The sequence below is a fragment of the Triticum aestivum genome, chromosome 5A (assembly GCF_018294505.1).
Source record: "Triticum aestivum cultivar Chinese Spring chromosome 5A, IWGSC CS RefSeq v2.1, whole genome shotgun sequence".
NCBI lineage: Eukaryota > Viridiplantae > Streptophyta > Magnoliopsida > Poales > Poaceae > Triticum > Triticum aestivum.
The window spans coordinates 484164363-484182689 of record NC_057806.1 but is presented as its reverse complement, the minus strand read 5'-3'; the positions used below and the strand labels follow the sequence as shown (position 1 = coordinate 484182689).

The 18327-nt window shown below is 41.8% G+C and overlaps 1 pseudogene; it reads left to right on the top strand.

Annotated features, from left to right (window-relative positions):
* The first annotated feature begins 1071 nt into the window (after positions 1–1071).
* On the top strand, positions 1072–17247 carry LOC123101429 (uncharacterized; annotated as a pseudogene).
* Positions 17248–18327: the final 1080 nt, after the last annotated feature.

Below are 18327 nucleotides of genomic sequence, written 5' to 3'. Positions count from 1 at the left end.
ATCATCATCAGTACTACTACATGACTAACCAAAGGCTACACTAAATGACTAAGCAAATGCCTACAGAAGTTACTACCAATTTTACAAAGAACAAAATATGTGCATAATTCTTACAGGTTGAGCACAAACTAGAAACCTCCTACCCGTCTCAAATCCTTCAAAGGCTACATGACGCTTAGCTGGCAGCCGATGCTCCACGCAAAGATCCTGGGTGCTATCTCGATGCCCATGTAGTCTTGGTCTTCAATGCTAACAGGAATCTACAGGAGCAAAATAAACCAAAAACGCCAAATCAGAAACCCTAATCCCAACCCTAGCTCAACCACTGACCTGGTACTACATGCCGTCGTTGGAGGAGTTGATGTACTGCAGGTTGGAGTCGTAGCTGCTCTCATCCTCAAACACCATAGCGCGGCGGCGGTGGTTGCGGACTGCACGGCGAGCGGTGACGAATGGGAGAGACGAGGGCGAGGCGGCGAACATAGGGAGAGGGTGCGGCGGGTGGCTTGGTTTGACCCGGCCCAGCCAGTTAACGACCGAGCCGGCTTCGTCCTACGCAGCGGAGCAGCGCGCGCGGGTTGGCCAGCGTGTCACCTGACAGGTGGGGCCGATCAGTCAGATACACAGTCAATACGTGCTTATACGGCTATCAAACCATTTTGTAACACTTAGGCCGAGAGTTGATACTGATTTGTAAAAAATATGGCTACTAGTATTAATTCGTTACGATATGCTGAAGTGCGATAGTTGCATGCAATTAACTTGGTTGTAGATGCTGGGCAATCATGCGGGACGCGGCTGCCGTTTGCCGTAATAGTGCAACAAGGGATTTCCCCACGGGTGACCCTGCGCGGCAGCGCCTCCTGACGTAAAATTCCCCAATTCGGAGCACCGAAAACTCCAGGAAATCTGCACCTGACAAATCGATTTTCTTTTCCTTTTAATCGCATTTCGGCTTCGAAGCCCACTACGCCGTTTCCGTCTCGTGTCTCGCGCGCGCGGCATCGCCGCCACCACCACCACCGGAACCCTACGAAGAGACCCCCGGCCGTCCCGCCGCCGCACGCGGCGATGGGGGCGGCGCGGCGGGGCCTGCTGCTCGACCAGTGGCGCGGGATCCAGGAGGACGAGGAGGCGTACGACGACCGCGGCGACCCTTCCGCGGCCAACCATCGCCGCCGCCGCCTCAACCAGGCCAAGGAGCAGTGGTACGGCCCTCCGCCCCTAGTCGCTCCCCGCTTCACGAATGAATCCCGCGGGTTTAGTGGTCGCGGCCCAGGTTTAGGGTACCGCCCGGTTGGGACGAGCAATGCAGTAGTAATGCTTGCGCTGATGGGGATTAGGCAGCTTAGCTGCATAAGGGCGAGCCTCTGAATTTGTTTGGTCGGTTCTCGGTTGGAATAGGTAACACAGATAGAGCTAGCTATGCGCCTATGATGTGGGGTGAGAACTCCTGCAGACTTTGGAGTTTATTGACAACGCGAATAGGAGCATTGATACCGTGGAATTCGTGCTTCTGGAAGTCTACAGTTACTATTCTGAGTTGATAGGGATTGTGAACTTTAGAGTTTGGAAATCACATTGTTCAGCATATTTACAATGCACACAAAAGTGGTCCTGTGGGCACCAAGTTTGGAGTCCAAATGATATATTGTACATGCGCTTCTGATATGCAAAACTGAATGATTACAATGTAGACTTGTTGGGTTTGACTACAGAATTTCTTGTAGTAGGGAGATTAATTTGAAATTCGAAATGTTATAGCTGGCCATCAACTGATAGAATACTCCAAAAATAGACCACTTCTTGGATACCAAATTCAAGGATCTAGATTCAACTTGTCAACTCCATCCCACGTACCATGAGTTCTTTATGTACTCCTCTAATGGTGTTTCCAGGAAAACAAAGCTACCGTTGCTACTTTTTTGTACATTAAGAAAATAATATCTAGCCAGTAGTGGTAGAGGCTTGAGTTTATGCAGTTGTGAAGAAATTGTGTCATGTTACTTTGGTTAAAGTTTTGGTATTTGGTCTATACTGGGAACTGACTTGCATTGGAACACCAAAAATAATGGAAATGGGTGAATTTGTTCTTTTCCCTGCAATGTGCCTTGTTTTTGGAGTCGAGAGTTTCTCATCTATTTTAGTAGCTAGTTGATGGTACTCTTTATAAAATTGATAATTTCTCTGATGATCCTAACAAAACCTAACTTGATTTTTTGAATCACCTGCAGGTTTTCACATTGTTTTGATTTTCTAGAAAGTTTGCCAAAAGAAGAGCATATGCTGATATTATGGGACCTTTTTTAGAAATGTTCCATGGTTACTTTGATGAGCAGGAAAACTCACTCGTTAGAACAATATGGTCACGGATTTCTCAAGAACTGGGCATTTGTACACAGTGTGTGTGTGAACACCACCAGGCACAGGAATCTTTTGATACTGAATGTCGGTCAGGTAGTATTGACCCCCTCCAGAAAGTATTATGGCATCTTGATGAAGAGAGGGTTACGAAGCACCTAGAAAAGATAAATGCAATGATTCAGCTTAAGGAATATGACCCTTCCTGTCATGGTGCAGAAGTTGTTTGCATAATGTTCGAAGTATGTTCCATTTATGTTGTACTCCCCCCCCACCCTCCTCTTATGCAACATTAACAGTACCGATTGCCCTGTGAAACATATCTATAAACTTTCATTGCCAGTCTTATTTTTCTGACAAATATCAGCATGAAGTATGCCTTTGTAACCATACACCAGTGACAGCACTATTGGAGAATATCTACCCACGCTAGTATTTATTCGGCATTGTTTTTCTCCCTAATTGCTTTTGAGATATGTAAGACGCCCATCAAAAGAGCCTTACATGAAATGCTCAGCGCATGCCATACAGAGGGCTGTTTTTATGCACCGATGTGCAGTTTTTTTGGAAAGTTCTGTACTTACCAAATTAGCAGATTTTTGATATGCAAAGTGGTCAAAATCAGTATATGATTTATCATATCTCTTTGTGTAAACAGTCACAAAGTTTTCAGTCTTAAGTTTCATGGTGATCATGATAAAGTGCTGTTTTAATCTATTTATTACAGGTTTTGATGTATCCTGTTCTATTAGATGACCAATCACTGGCTAATCAGTTCCAGAAGTTCATTGAAACAATTGATGAATCATATGAAGTGAGCCTTTCAACTAATCAGCAATATCCTGTAAGTTGCTTCTTTCCATTGATGTATGCTCATAACACTACAAGTAATGTCTCACTCAGTCGTTTCAAACAATCAAGTAGTCCAATATTCTGCTCGTCACCAATTTTTTTTGCTTATTGCTTAAAATATAGTTTCTCACACCATGGTTAAACTTACAATGTAGGGTGTTTACGCATTACTTTTCTTCAAAAGTGGTAAAGCTCGGGCTATTGGTCTTCGCTTATCCCGATCCATGGGTAAATTAAGGTGACGTACCTGTCATTTTCATATTCGTTTTGATTCACGGAAGTTGTTGTGCAATGTAGGCTTTAACTAGGCAAAAGTAATAAACTGTGCCCGGAGCTATCAAGCATGTGGTTGATGATCCTGTTTTTGGTTTGGTCATAGTTGTTAATAAACCTTACACTTGCAGTCTTGAAATCCATGTTAGTCTGTACTTCTCAAGCCCTTGAGAGGTACCAGCCCTAAATGAAATATGACAACATGCCAAATCTATGTATTGTTCTTATTAAGGTGAGTATCTTGTGGAAAGTGCATTTTGTACATATCTTCTCTGTACTGTTTAAAATTGAATTTCTAATTAGACAGTGCTGGGTAGGTAACGGGCTAACAACAAAAACTAAGGTTAAGGAAACTAATCTCCTTTCATGTATTGGTTATTTTTAGCGCCTCACAATAATTAAGATAGGTGGTAGTGCTACCAATTTTTCTTTCAGGACATGTTGCCAAGACCAAATTCACAAATATAATGTACTCCCTCCGTTCCAAAATATAGTGCGTATAGATGTATCATTAGATAGACCATGAAACATATTTTTATATTGTATTTATTCGGTATTATTAATGCTGATATACAAACTATATTGGGAACGGAGGAAGTATTAGATGATATCATTTGATTTTGGCTTGTCTTCTATTCTCCAATATCGAAGTGCTTCTTTCCTATCTGGTTATATTTCCTTCAAAAGCATACTTTTCTGTATGACTTTCTTGTCTTTTACACAACCTTCAACAGCCTAGAACATTAATTCTATTAATCTAATAAAGAGTCTTAAATTTGGTGAAATCTCACCTGTTTAAATCAACATGAGTAGTTGACTTTGATCAAGTGCTAAAACTATCCTTTCAGGATAAGCATTTTGGGTTTGGCATAACACTGTCTAATTTTAATAAATAATAACATATACTGTCTGTAATTGCTTTATCAATCATTTGCAGGAAAGCGGTTGACCTGGAACCGCTGCAACCCTTACTGCAAAAGTACATCAATTTCTTGGATGCTGAAGTTCTTCCATCTACTCCAGAATTTTCAAGGCCCAGGGTGCAGCTCCAAAGGGCTGATGTTTGGCTTGGATTTAAATCACTGTATGTAAGTTTAACACATGAATTGCATGACTAGTTATGTTTTCATATATAATAGATATTGCGTCTGTTAATATATTGAGTATGTCTGCAGCCTTGGATTTCTCGAGGCACCTGCTTTTGAAGATGGAATCTTGGAGAAATACCCTATCTTCCTGAATATTGTACTTAACCATGTCAGTGATGACGGATTCGATTTATCATGTGCTGTTAGTTGCCTCAAAGCATCATTTGAAATGCTTGGTAAGTGTAGTTATTGAGTTCCTGATGGCCTATGAGTATGCTAAGCCTGCACCTTTGCATAACTACACACCTTTGTTTTAGGCTGCAAACTTTGGTTGAGAACAACGCTATCACCTAGTGTTATTCGGAACACATTATTGGGTCAGTGTTTTCACACTCGAGATGAGAAAAGTCACAAAGAAATATTCGATCTTTTCATCCCGTTTCTTCAGGCATGTCTGTTGCTCTTTCGTTATGAAGTGACTCTCTTATCTTCCACATCTTGATGAATTATGATAAGTTAATTCCTTTGTGCATTATGCAGTCCCTTGAAGCTCTACAAGATGGCGAACATGAGAAGCAACGGAGGAATATTTTGTATTTTCTTCTTCATCAAGTAACTCGGAGTAGTAATTTCAGTGCACTGATGAGAAAAAATGCTACTAAGGTTAACTTCTTTTGATGGCTCTTTACTTCTTTAGTTCTTAAAAATTCACTGCAAATGCTCGCAGAAACTTATGTTCTTGTATTGCCTCATTATTTTTCTTGCTATCAATAGCTTGTTTGAGACTTTGGACTATTTGAATATCGCTCTGGGTTTAAAATTATAGTTCTAATCTGCAAATAATATAACTAACGGCTAGATAAAGGGGAGGCAATAAAGGAGCAACAACATTAGCACATTAGACGAACTGTGTTTGATTGATGGCCGAGAATATATTTCACACCAACGTCGTGTGGTGGACTGTTGTATTTTGAAAGACCTAAACGAGTGAGTGATTTTGGAACAAATGAAGTATGATCTACCTCAATACTTTTACAGTCGATCATATTTGTAACTCTGCCGAGTGTGGTATCATGGAATTCACTGCATCTGGTGATGAAGTGGGTGGTCAAAAGGATCAATAGAAGTGTCTTTGGAGCCTTTTATTATATTTTTTATGGGATCAGTAACCACTATCCATCCACCATAGAAATAACTATTCGTCTAATCCACATGAACCAGTTAGGACATGTTTTCTTAGAATACTGGCTATGAACCATTTCGAGTAGTTCTACAATTGCTGGAATCAGATTGCCATTTAGTGGGGACCGAGGAATGATCTACGAAATGTCTTAGTAGACATGGAAACTCTGGTTTCCATGGAACTAGGTTCCTTGATGAGCCTCTTGCGTATTTGGAAGCAAAGGAGTGCATCTCTGACAATATTCCCCCTAGTGTTATATCTTTGTCGCACCTGCCAGAAAAGAGTTTCGTATTCAATCTCTTATAGTCAAGGGGGTCTACAACCCTCCTCAAGGGCTTTACTGATTCTTCTGCTGTTTCATAGTTCAGTCCCAGCCTTGCTCGTCACTTCCTCCACATCCCCTTTGCCTTGTATATATAGTCTTCTTTTTATAATATCACCCCCTCTATTTCAAAAATATGAGGCACACACACGTCTAGGATTCAAGTTTCACGGAGAATCACACCGATGAAATGTGGGTTATGTCTTATGCGGCACAAATCATATTATTAGACTTATATTCCGAAGCATGTTCTGATGATATCACCTTTGTGTTGCATAATTCACATTATGTTGGTCCAGTTCTCGGTCAAACTTAAACCTTAGGATGTGTGAGTGCTTTACATTACACTATCGGGGCCTTCTCTACAGTTTTTCCCTCAAAAAGACTAGCTCTACAATTTCTTGTGCGTCATTCAAGTCCTTTTCAAATATGTGCAGGCTATGCCACCTATGTTGGCTAGTTAACTGTTTATTGTATTGATGTAGTGCTTCTTAGTTGTGCTTTGGTGAGATTACATTGTATAGATATTGTGTACATGAACTGTCTGTTTCTGGAAATTCCATAATAAAACTAACCTTCTTTTGCATGATATATTCATACAAATTTATGCACCAAATTTGAAATGTTTTATATACCAGCTATACATTCCAATATGCAAGAAAGTCCTGTTTTCAGTGCCTAGACCATTAATTTTGAAAGTGGCATGTCTGATGAAATCATAATAGAAACAATGTAGATTCATGTCAGAATAGGCACAAAGCTTTTATGCTATGCATTTACAGCTGCTCACATACTTGTGGGATTCTAAGAAATGGTGATGCCATGCTGCTACATTGTTTGATGTAATATTACCCTTATAGTATGAAAGTATGATCAATAGCCGCACGGAATGATATAGATCTAGCTAGCAAATGCATTTCTTAACAGTTCAAACTTTATTGATTGGACGTAATTTTGGTTACTGGTAGTGCATATATTATATATGATTATTACCTGATGCTATTGATACCTTTTACCTATTTCCTTCCAGATTGCTCTTCTTATTGTGCAAAGAGGCTACACAATGAACCCTCCTTGCCCAGCCTCGGAATGTGCCCATATGTGGTAATGACCAAACAGTACTTATCTTTGAGACTTTGACACAATCTATTAGGTCACTTATTGTGAGTGTAGAGGGTGTGACACAATCTAATAGTTCGTTGAAGCCTTTTTATGCCATACACCGGTGGTTCGTAGAATTCTTGTGCTGTTGATTATGTTTCTGCTGTGCGAGTATTATATTGTTGTATTATAGCTAGCCCTGGTTTCCAACATATCACTTACTGATGACAATCAAGCTTCTAAAATCTCTCCATCTGCGGTCTGTGTAATCTCAAATAAATAGCACATTGCCCACACATTGGTACTTGTTACGGACTAAAAGCAGTTTTACTACATGTTCTAAAAGATCACTACTATTTGTCTCAATTGTCAAACCATCCATACCCAAAACTTATCTAAAATGTTCCTGCCAGACCCAACAAGCTATGTTGCCTGATGGTGAGCGTACTGCTGCCAACAATACGCATCGAGGGATTATTAACTAATAGTTGTAGACAGCAATCATGCTGGCAATTCCTACCAATCTGAAAAATGTTATTCAAGTATGTTAAATGTCTTCTCTAATTAGCCTTAGACATAACAAACTGTTGGACATGACGTTTTAACATATTAGCAGAATGCAGAGCCTTAGTTTTTTACTTACTGTTTAAAAATTGCTGTTTGATACATGCATTTCCCCAATGTCATTGCTCCCTGATTAAATTTGAGAAGATCACTAACTTATTTCTAGCACACTGTTTCTGGCATTCTACTCTTTATACCTATTTTAAGGCCAGCTTAGTCTTTCTGTTTGTCGCCTGGCATCCACTGACCTTGATTTTGTGAAACAGGGGACCATCTTTGATATGCTCGTTAAATGATACATCCTTGCATAGTTCTCTGCGTCAACCTGCGTTTGATCTCATCAATATTCTCATAGTTTCTGATGCTTCTGCCTTGATTTCCTTTAAACTGAAGTATGAGTCTGCCACAAAGGGTGATTCAAGCAACTCTGTCATGTTTGTCGAGGACGAGGATGAATTGCCTTTTGCCGATGATACCGCGGAAAAGGAGTACAGCTGTTGGAGTGATTTCAGAGCTCTGAACAAGTTGACATTTAGGGGATGCAAGGATTGGACATGTGTCCCTTTGTTATGGTATCTGGTAATGGTTCAGTTGGAACCCTCTAAACTGCCTATGGCTTTTTCGAAAGCAGTGTTTTGGGCTCTATCTCATATTTCTATTTTGGAGCCTGGGTTAGCTATGGACTTGTCAGTGCCTGTAAATGATTGGTTATCGTCACATGCTGGAGAAGTCTCGTCAACATTTTCATGGCAAGTTCCAAATGGTGCTGATGATGGTGGAGGTGGGAAGGATTGCATCAATACTCTCAAGGTGTCAAAATTTGGTACCCTGTTATTGAGAATATTTAAAAGGTTGGCTCCATTTTGTTGACCGCTGTTTCATCCCTTGTGATCTGAGTTTGTGTTCCTGAATTATATCAAGATCTTGCCATGTCATATCTTTTACTGATTGTAAACCTTAAGCCCTAAATTTCCCTGGTATATCATACTTACATGATATTAATATCTTTTAGATTTGCAATCCGTGTCATCATGCAAATTGAGCAATGTGGGCTTCAAAAGCAATGGACATGGGAACCAATGATGGCGGAAAGCTTGATTTTGGCACTAGTTGATCCCAATGATGTAAGAGCATTACCATTGTCTTCCATACTATCCCTGGTACATATAAGTATTTAGCAGTAGTGTATTACTCAGTAGTGTACTTGATGCAGAATGTGCGGCAAGCAGGGAGGGCTGTCATGGAACATGTATCCCAAGCACGGGGTTTGACTCCTGGGCTTCAATTTCTGTGCTCAAGTGCATCTTCACTGTCTGCTGTTTTCGTGGGTCTAAGATATGCAGTGCAGCTGGTAATGTTTGACTGTATATTATTTTTTAGTCATTGGAACTAGTTTGTAATTGGAGCATAAACTGAGGTTTCATATTTCACCTGGTTGCTTCCAAGCTGGTTCTGGCTTCTGTAGCAATGGATCAAATTCCAAAGTTGAATTGAGTAGTACTCCGTATGAGTTACCAGGCAGTAGTTATCTGATTATCGACTATAAACCAGCGCATAACTGCATATGATCTAAAAAACCTTGTAAACAACTCGAAATATCTGTACACAGATCTTGCTGGTAGGATCTACTGCTGAGTAGCCCTAATTACTCCCTAATTACTGTAAAGTAGATAGAAGTAAACGACAATATTCTTCTCTGCTTTATTGAGAGGGGTCGTTCCCTTTATATAGTAGACCAGACTTGATCGTCAAGCTGGTAAGTCTTCAAACTCTAATACCATCTCTAAACTGATTCAACTCTTTGCTATCAAACTTGCTTAATCAACTAGGACCCTAATTTAAGGCACAATACTCCATTTTGATGGGCTGGCCCACATAACATTGCTAACTTGAATAGAATGATTAAGTCATTCAGGAACAGATGTCATTAGATGCTGATACAGATCTCTCTGAAAACTCAAACTGGCAACTAGTTTTTGTGTTCCAACTTGTCATGGTTGTGAGAAGTCAAAACAACAGCCAACTTCGGATGCAAACATCCAAATCGCAACCATCAACAGGAACAAAGTCTTGCGACACAACAAATAGATGACATGGTGTGGCTGTGGAACTTTTTTTTTTTGAACCGAGTGTGGTTGTGGAACTAAATGCCGCGCAGCAATACATTCCTTAACCTGTATTCTAGTATCTCTTATACTTGTTTGCAGAACATGGTGAGCATTTCTTGCTGGACAAAAAAATGAGGGTATCACATATATGTTCTAAAAAGAGGAAGAGGGAGGGGATGTGGAGTTGTGGACAGTTCCAGACTATTTGAGTTTTGAAATATAGAGGTTCATATATGAATTTTAAATTAACTTTAAGACTGGATGCATGGTATAAAACATTTGAAGTCCGGTATAAGAAATCTGGCATCATCTTGACATTTTCTTCTAATACAAAATGACACAATTTGTGTGCGTGTTTGAGAAGTGTAGGGCACCGGTTAATGCTGTGGCAGGAAACCGAACCTTGACTTGAACCACATGCTAAGATTTACTTAATGTTTCAAAGTGTCTTGATTGTTTCCAAGTTATGAAGGAATATAGCATTGTTCAGTTTTGGGGATTGAGGGAACATGCTAACTTATCCCTTGCTTTTTACCCCATTCTGTCGGTGTTTTCTGTTGAAGCTGAAAATAATCATGATAATTCCTTCTTTGGAATTCCAGGTGGAAAGGCAGTCACTTTTGGCAGATTTTCATAGTCTTCATCACTTGTTTTTTGTCATATGCAAATTAGTCAAGGAGGACATTGCTCAACAGCCTTCAATTCCACAGCCAACAAAACCTTCTGAAGGTGGTTTCTTGCGTCAACCATTTTCAAATGTACCAATTACCCCACCAGAACATGCTGTAGATATTATTTCCTGGGAGAAGTTCAGCACTTTGCTTTCAGCAACTCTCTGGCCTTTAATTTCCGCGTGCCTGATAAAGGGAGACGAGCTAATAAATACCAAACAATGTCAGGTACATATGTACGGCCGTAATATCTTGTAACATCAGTAGGTGTATCCTTTTTTGTTGCCTCTTCATATCTTCAGTTTTGTTTCAGATATCATGTGTTCGAGTGCTTGAGTTGCTTCCCCTAGTCTACAACAGAGTCAACTCATATTGTGCTGAGCCATTCAGTATGACGACAATGGTTCCAGACCCTAGTGATATGACATGGCTTTTTCACTTGATTAACTGGGGGAAATCATCTCTGCTTGTGATCAGCAGACACTGGAAACAGTGCATGCTATCTTTATTTAAAATATTAAAGGGTTCACATGGTGACACCATTCAACGCTCCATTGAAGATCTTGGTGATACCATTTCACACGGTTAGAACTTCATGTTTTTAAATTGAATTCTGGACTTTTAGAAGTTTCACCAAATGTTTGGTAATTACTTTTATCTTCCTTTCAGATGTAATTGATATGGATGCACTTAAAGGGAGAATTTCTAATCTTAATCTTGCGGTGTTCAAGAAGGTGCCCACAAAATCAGTTGAAACCATCCCTTCTCTGATTAGGCACACAGATCAGGAGAGGCATACTGGTCGGGACAATCTTGAGACCATGAAGCCCTCTCACGCGTCAGACACCGAACACATAATTCTTCTTTCAGACAGTGAAGAAAATTTGCCTACAGATGATGTCATTGGTGAGGAGGTTTTGTCTTCAGTGAAGGAGAATGACGGATTTACTGCTTCAGATCTGTTAAAAAATCCCTCTGTACAAACAATGCCAGTTGAAGATAAACATGTGTCCTTAAAACAGCAGACACATAGTGATATTAGTGCCTCTTCAAGACCTGTATCGACGGAGAGTAGAGGCACACGTGCTGCCTCAAAAGGATTAGGTGGAACAAAAATGCCAAGTGTTCCAGCCAATAAAAATAGTACTTCCCATTTACCAAACAAGGTTAAATCATCTGTTAGCGCCACTACTCAACCATCCCGTCCAAATTTGTCATCGGATGTATGCAAATTTAAGTCAATTTTCAGAAATATATCTGATGATGAAGATGATCCCTTAGAGCATGCACTTGATAATTACAGAAGACCACAAATTCGTGTAACAAAGTCTGCCATATTAATTCCTAAAAGGCAAATAGTTCAACTTCAGTTGCCTTCTGAAAGGAGACAGTCTTCTGGCAGACTGGATACCAGTTTCCGACGTTTTAGTCCTCCTAAGCTGGACAGTTGGTTTAAGAATATATTGGAAATGGATTACTTTGCTATTGTTGGGCTATCTTCTTCCGAGACAGTAAAGAAACCTGCTTTAAAACAAATTCCTGTCTGCTTTGATTCACAAGCTCAATACATTGATATCTTCCAGCCACTTGTTATAGAAGAGTTCAAAGCTCAGTTGCAGAATGCTTATGTTGAAACCCCTCCTGAAGATATGATGTGCGGCTCTATATCTATACTCTCAGTTGAAAGAGTTGATGAGTTTCTTGTTGTTCGTGGGCGTGCTGAGAACACAGTGTGTGTCAAATCTAAAGGGTGTATAGAGAATGATCTAATACTGCTTACCAAGGATCCACTGAAAAGCTCTGGACAGCAAGTCCATGTGCTTGGAAAGGTATTACTGTTGCGCACAAAAGTTCAATGTTTTAATAACCTAATTCTGTATGTCTTTCCTAACGTATTTACTGTTCTCTAGGTGGATCGGCGTGAGAGTGACAAAAATAAGGCTTTAATTATTGTAATAAAGTTCTACCTCTCGAATGAGATTCCACGTTTAAATAAAGTGAAACGGCTTCTTGTTGAAAGAAGTAAATGGTTCTTGAATCGGGTTTTGAGCATGACTCCTCAACTCCGAGAATTCAGTGCTCTCTCATCATTAAATGACATCCCAGTGCTTCCAGTAATCCTGAATCCTGTTTCATGTACTGCAACCAATCATGAATCTTTTAAAGTGTATCTTGATAAACTTGCACGCCCTCTGCGGAAAGTATTGAAGTCTTCATACAATGACAGCCAGCTCCAAGCTGTTAGTATTGCCATTGGGTCAGCAAGCTCGAAAACAAAATGTGATCTGTCTCTTATTCAGGGCCCTCCAGGTTTGTCGTTTTGATCCCTATTCACAATTTTTAGTAAGTCCAGCCACCAGAAAAGGTAATCTTTTATGCTTGTGTTTCCTGCAGGTACAGGTAAAACAAAAACTATTGTTGCGATCGTGAGTGCATTGCTTTCTTTACATGCCGACAACTCTTACAATTTACCAAGAAATGAATCCCTGGCTAGTGCTGAATTTACCAAGCCAAGAACAAAGATTAGTCAAACTGCTGCTGTAGCTAGAGCTTGGCAGGATGCAGCCCTGGCTAAACAACAGATAAAGGATTCCCAGAGAGAAAACCCGAGGACAGAACGGCTTTCAAAAGGCATCCTTTCAAGAGGAAGGGCTCTAATATGTGCGCAGTCAAATGCGGCAGTTGATGAACTTGTGTCAAGACTCAGTAAAGGATTGTATGATACTGAAGGAAAGCTGTATAGACCTTATATAGTGAGGGTTGGTAATGCAAAGACAGTTCATCCTAATTCAATCCCTTTCTTTATTGACACACTTGTTGAACAAAGGTTGTCAGACGAGTTGAAGATTAATGATGAATCCAAAATTTCATCCGATGGCGAATCCTCCGGTTCACTTAGGGCTAGGTTGGAGAAGGTTGTAGACAGAATTAGATATTATGAGTCACGGCGAAAACTAGTGGAGGGTGATAAGACAGAAACTGGATCTTCTGTGCCCGATGAAGATGAGATGGATGAAGTTTCTGATGAAGCAATTGGTGCAAAGCTCAATATTTTATATACACAGAAAAGGGCAGTTTCTTCAGAACTTGCCACTGCTCATGCACGTGAAAAGAAAATAGCTGATGAAAACAAGTCTCTTAAGCACAAGGTAAGGAAGTCAATTCTCGGAGAAGCAGAGATTGTTGTGACAACGCTCAGTGGGTGTGGAGGTGATATTTACGGAGTTTGCTCGGAAACTGCTTCAGCTAAGAAATATGGGAATTTCTCTGAGCAAGCTTTGTTTGATGTTGTTGTTATCGATGAAGCTGCACAGGTGGGGTCTCAGACTCTCAATACTAACTGTCCTCTTTCAAATCAAGCTAGCTTTATATTTAATATTTATTATATGCTAAACACTAAGCTTCTTTTGGTTTACTCATATTTAGGCTCTTGAGCCTGCAACTTTGATTCCACTTCAGCTACTCAAGTCGAAAGGAACTAAGTGCATAATGGTAGCATGCTCTCTTTTAAGATATTTCTGATTATACAATATTTTTTAGCTACACCTTGAAGCAACATCACAGTGCTATCTCTTACTTAGTAATGTCTCTTTTGAAGGTTGGTGATCCGAAGCAGCTACCTGCTACCGTGATGTCTGGATTGGCTAGCAAGTTTCTCTATGAGTGCAGCATGTTTGAACGCCTACAAAGAGCTGGTTATCCAGTTATTATGCTCACTAAACAGGTTAGTCATAACTCTTGCATATGCTTTCTCTGTAAACTTCTCAGTGGAGTGAAAGACCGCTAAAAATCAGTTATAATCCTTTTAGAGATCTTATCTACTATGTTGGGATCACTAAAATGGTTGATTTTCAGGAGTCCTTCTGTTCTTGAGATTCATACCTTCAGCATTTTGCCTCATTGGCACTAAGTAGGCTATTAACTACTTTCCTGAATGTTATTAAAGAGCATGCCAAACTATGTTGTAATTCTTGGATTTTAGTTTTCTGTGTGGCATATCTTTTTTAGTTTTATGTCCTAAAAATGGTCTTATTCCAATGATGAGCAACCTTATAGTACAATTTTATGTGAAAACAATAGCAAGCTCATTAACATGATTACAAGTAACATGCTCTGCAGGTTTTTCTTAAGTTATGAATATTGCCCATACATAGTTCCTGTGTCTTGTTTGAGTATGCAATTCTTAATGGATTACTAAATTTGTATGTGAGAACTGAGAAGAGCTATCGACTGCAGGCCGTATGCTAATTTCTCCTCAATTATTTTGTATTGTCTGCAGTACCGAATGCATCCTGACATTAGCAGATTCCCGTCGTTGCATTTCTATGAAAACAAACTGCTGGATGGTGCTCAGAAGGCTGAGAAATCAGCTCCTTTCCATGATCACAGTTGTCTTGGTCCATACATGTTCTTTGATATTGCCGATGGTCGTGAGCGTGCTGGAACAAGTGCTGCTGCACAATCACTCTCTAATCAATTTGAAGCTGATGCAGCACTTGAAATACTGTCATTTTTAAAGAACAGGTAAGAGTATTGTCTTTGCTTTCACAGTTTCACTGCCTACTGGAGGGGGTCTTATTTTACAGGTAACTGAGGTTCTATACTTGCTTTGTGAACAGATATCCAGCAGATTTCTCCTGTAGAAAGATAGGGATCATAACTCCGTACAGGAGTCAACTCTCCTTGCTGCGTTCAAGGTTCACTTCTTTTTTTGGGCCTGAGATTGTTGCTGAGATGGAAATCAATACTGTGGATGGATTTCAAGGTCGGGAAGTTGACATCTTGGTGTTGTCAACTGTTAGAGCCTCCAACTCTTCAGGTGACAGGCATCACACTGGTGAAGCACGTAGCATTGGGTTTGTTGCAGATGTTAGGCGTATGAATGTTGCGCTAACACGCGCCAGGTTTTCTCTATGGATAGTTGGTAATGCAAGAACATTGCAGACCAATTCACACTGGGCTTCCTTATTACAGAATGCTAAAGAACGTAATATGCTCATCTCAGTTCAGAAGCCCTATAGTCTGATCTTTCAAAATGTTCATGGTACTACCCATAGTCACCTTAAGCAGCAGAAGGGAAATGAAAAGGCTGATATGACAAACTCGCGGACAGTCGATGCACAACTCCATAAAGAACATGTGAGACATGCTGACAGTGCTACAGAAAAGAAAGGTAAAAGTTTACGTGAGGATCAGGCAAAACAAGCATCACACTGGGATCAAAAGACTCGTAAAACTGAAGGCTCCACCTTGAGAAAATTCAGTCAAGAAAATGAAGCGACAACGCAGAATGATGATATGAGAGCTACCAAGGGCTCATTGAAACAAGATATTGATCAGGATTCGGTGATAAGAAAGCAAGGGGCAGAAAAGAAGTCTGTGCAGAATGTAAATCAGCTGGAGCTTGCTAAAAGGTTGGCAACAGGGGATCCCCATGATGGCTCTCGTGTCCGAAGGCAAAGGGAATTGAATAGGCCTGTTAGCGAGAATGCTGATATGGAAACTGATAAGGCCTTATTTAAGCATGGTCCATCTGAGAATCCCAAGGTGAGATTACATAATAACGACAAAAAGGCTGCCAGCCAAAACAATGATATGGGAACCATCAAGGGTTCGTCAAAACATGATTCTGTTGTAAAATCAGTGGCCAAGCAGGATGATGGTTCTTCATCAGCACAACACCGTGAAATGCAGAATTTGATACAAAAGGCTAAAGGAGCAAGGAAGTTTTCTGAAACACCAAGGTTCAGTAATTCAAACAAAGAGGGTTCCTTGCTTAAACATGACGCAGTTTTGGAATTAGCAAATAGGAACAGTGGTATTGGTCCACCAACAATCCCTGATATGAAGAAAAATAAGGTCAAGGGGGCAAGAAAGTTTACTGAACAACCAAGATCTGGGAACTCGAATCAGGTGGATCCATCAGTTTCATCACATTTTGATGGAACAAGTAGCCATATACGGGACCTCACGACAAGCCAAGCTGCTAAGCAAACTGTAACTAGTCAAAAGGACCAAATTGCAGCGAGAAAGCGTCAAAGGGAGGACGTTGAATCTTTACTTTCCTCAGCTCTTATATCATCAAAGAAGCCTAAGAAGAAACAAAAATGAGACCATGTAGCAAAGGCAAGTTCATCATACTACCTTCTGTCTTCCTGAAACAAAATGCAGAGCTGTTTTTTTTTTTTTTTTTTTTGCTTGCGAGTCTTGGAAGATCTGTCCATAAACATACTAGCACTCCCATCATGTTTACTTCTGTTTTGTTTATTCATCTCTAATGTGTATATTGGCATCCTCATTTACTACATATGTTTATGCCGACCATTCACCTGAAGCTAATAATATTGTTATCCGTGCAGGTGGTAGTGGATGATCCTTAGCAGCTTTTAGCATGATGATGCGCTGATCACGGAATACTGTGGCTGCCTTGAGGTGTGCAGCCAAGGCCCGTAGCGGTGCTTGAATTGTTAGTTACTAAAGCTGACACGTCGACTGATTTTGTGAGACAAGTTCTTGTGACGTAGGTAGGTATTTTGGAGATTTCCCCCTGACCAGACATTTGGAGTACAAAAGGTAGGACCGTCCATTTGGTGGAAGAAGTGATGAAGATACTTGCTTTAGAAGTGCAAGTTGATTCTGGCGCTGTAAATATTTGTACATAGACGGGATTAAAAGATGGAATGGATATCACGTGGGAGCTTGGGGTGGTATTCATATTCACATTTGAGCCGCATCATTTTCTGGCTGGGACACTGTTAGTCCTGGCGCCTTCGCTCTGAAGCAGGGCGCACGAAGCAGCAACGTGAGCATCTTGGGTTAAAACACTGTAATCTGATGGGCACGTACGTATATCGTCTGTATAGGTCCGTCTTTGGTTTGACGTAGCGGGGAGGAGCCGAGGAGGAGGCGTGCTTGCTGCCCTCGTTGATGACGATGTCGGTGCTGCCAGTGCGTCGGCCGAGCGGCGTCTCCGCTGTGGGCTCGGCCTTGACGCCGAACACCGCCGGCGAGCCGGAGGAGTGGGAAGAGGAGCGGGAGGAGGAGTGGGAGGAAGACGAGGAGCCGAACCTCCTGGGCATTCATTGCCCGGTGCTCTGGCGGGGGACCCGGGCGGCGGCCGCGGCAAGGTATTGCCAGCGGCGGGTTGTTGCCGCCCTTGTGGTACTGGAGAACCTCGTGGAGCGTGCGGCCGGGGGCGCCCCACCATAGGCGGCACCGTCGTTGTTCATGACGCCCCCCACCACTAGCGCCTCGTTGGTGGATGCCAGCCGTTGCGTCTGCCGGTGTTGGAAGTACGTTGCCCATGACTCGTGGTTGTCGGCGACGTACTGCAAGAGGGCGCGCTGCTTCTTCGTCAGCGACGCCTGCACGCGGTCGACCTCGGTGACGAAGAGGTCGGGGCGCACGTCGACGTCGGGCACCGGGCGAATGGGGGCGCCACCGGCGCTGAGCCTCCATCCCGTCGGCCCTGCGCGCATGTCCGGTGACATCGGGATGTTCGCCTCGAAGAACAGATACGCCTCCACTCGTGCAGTGAGCGGAGGCCGACGCCGTTGGTTGCAACCCCATCGTCGGGGAACCGCTCGGCCATCATCATGGATGGGCTTGGGGAGAGAGGGAAGGAACGTCGGCGGTGGCTGCGCACGGGAAGCGAGGCAGAGCTCGGCGGCGGGTGTGGGCGGGTGTGGCCAGAGGCGAGGAGGAGGCGTTGCTTTTATAGCTAGCCGCCGTGTGTACGCGTGGCGGGAGGGGGGCGTCGCCGCGCCGCACGTGAATCAATGGAAGGCTGACCGGCGGCAACTTT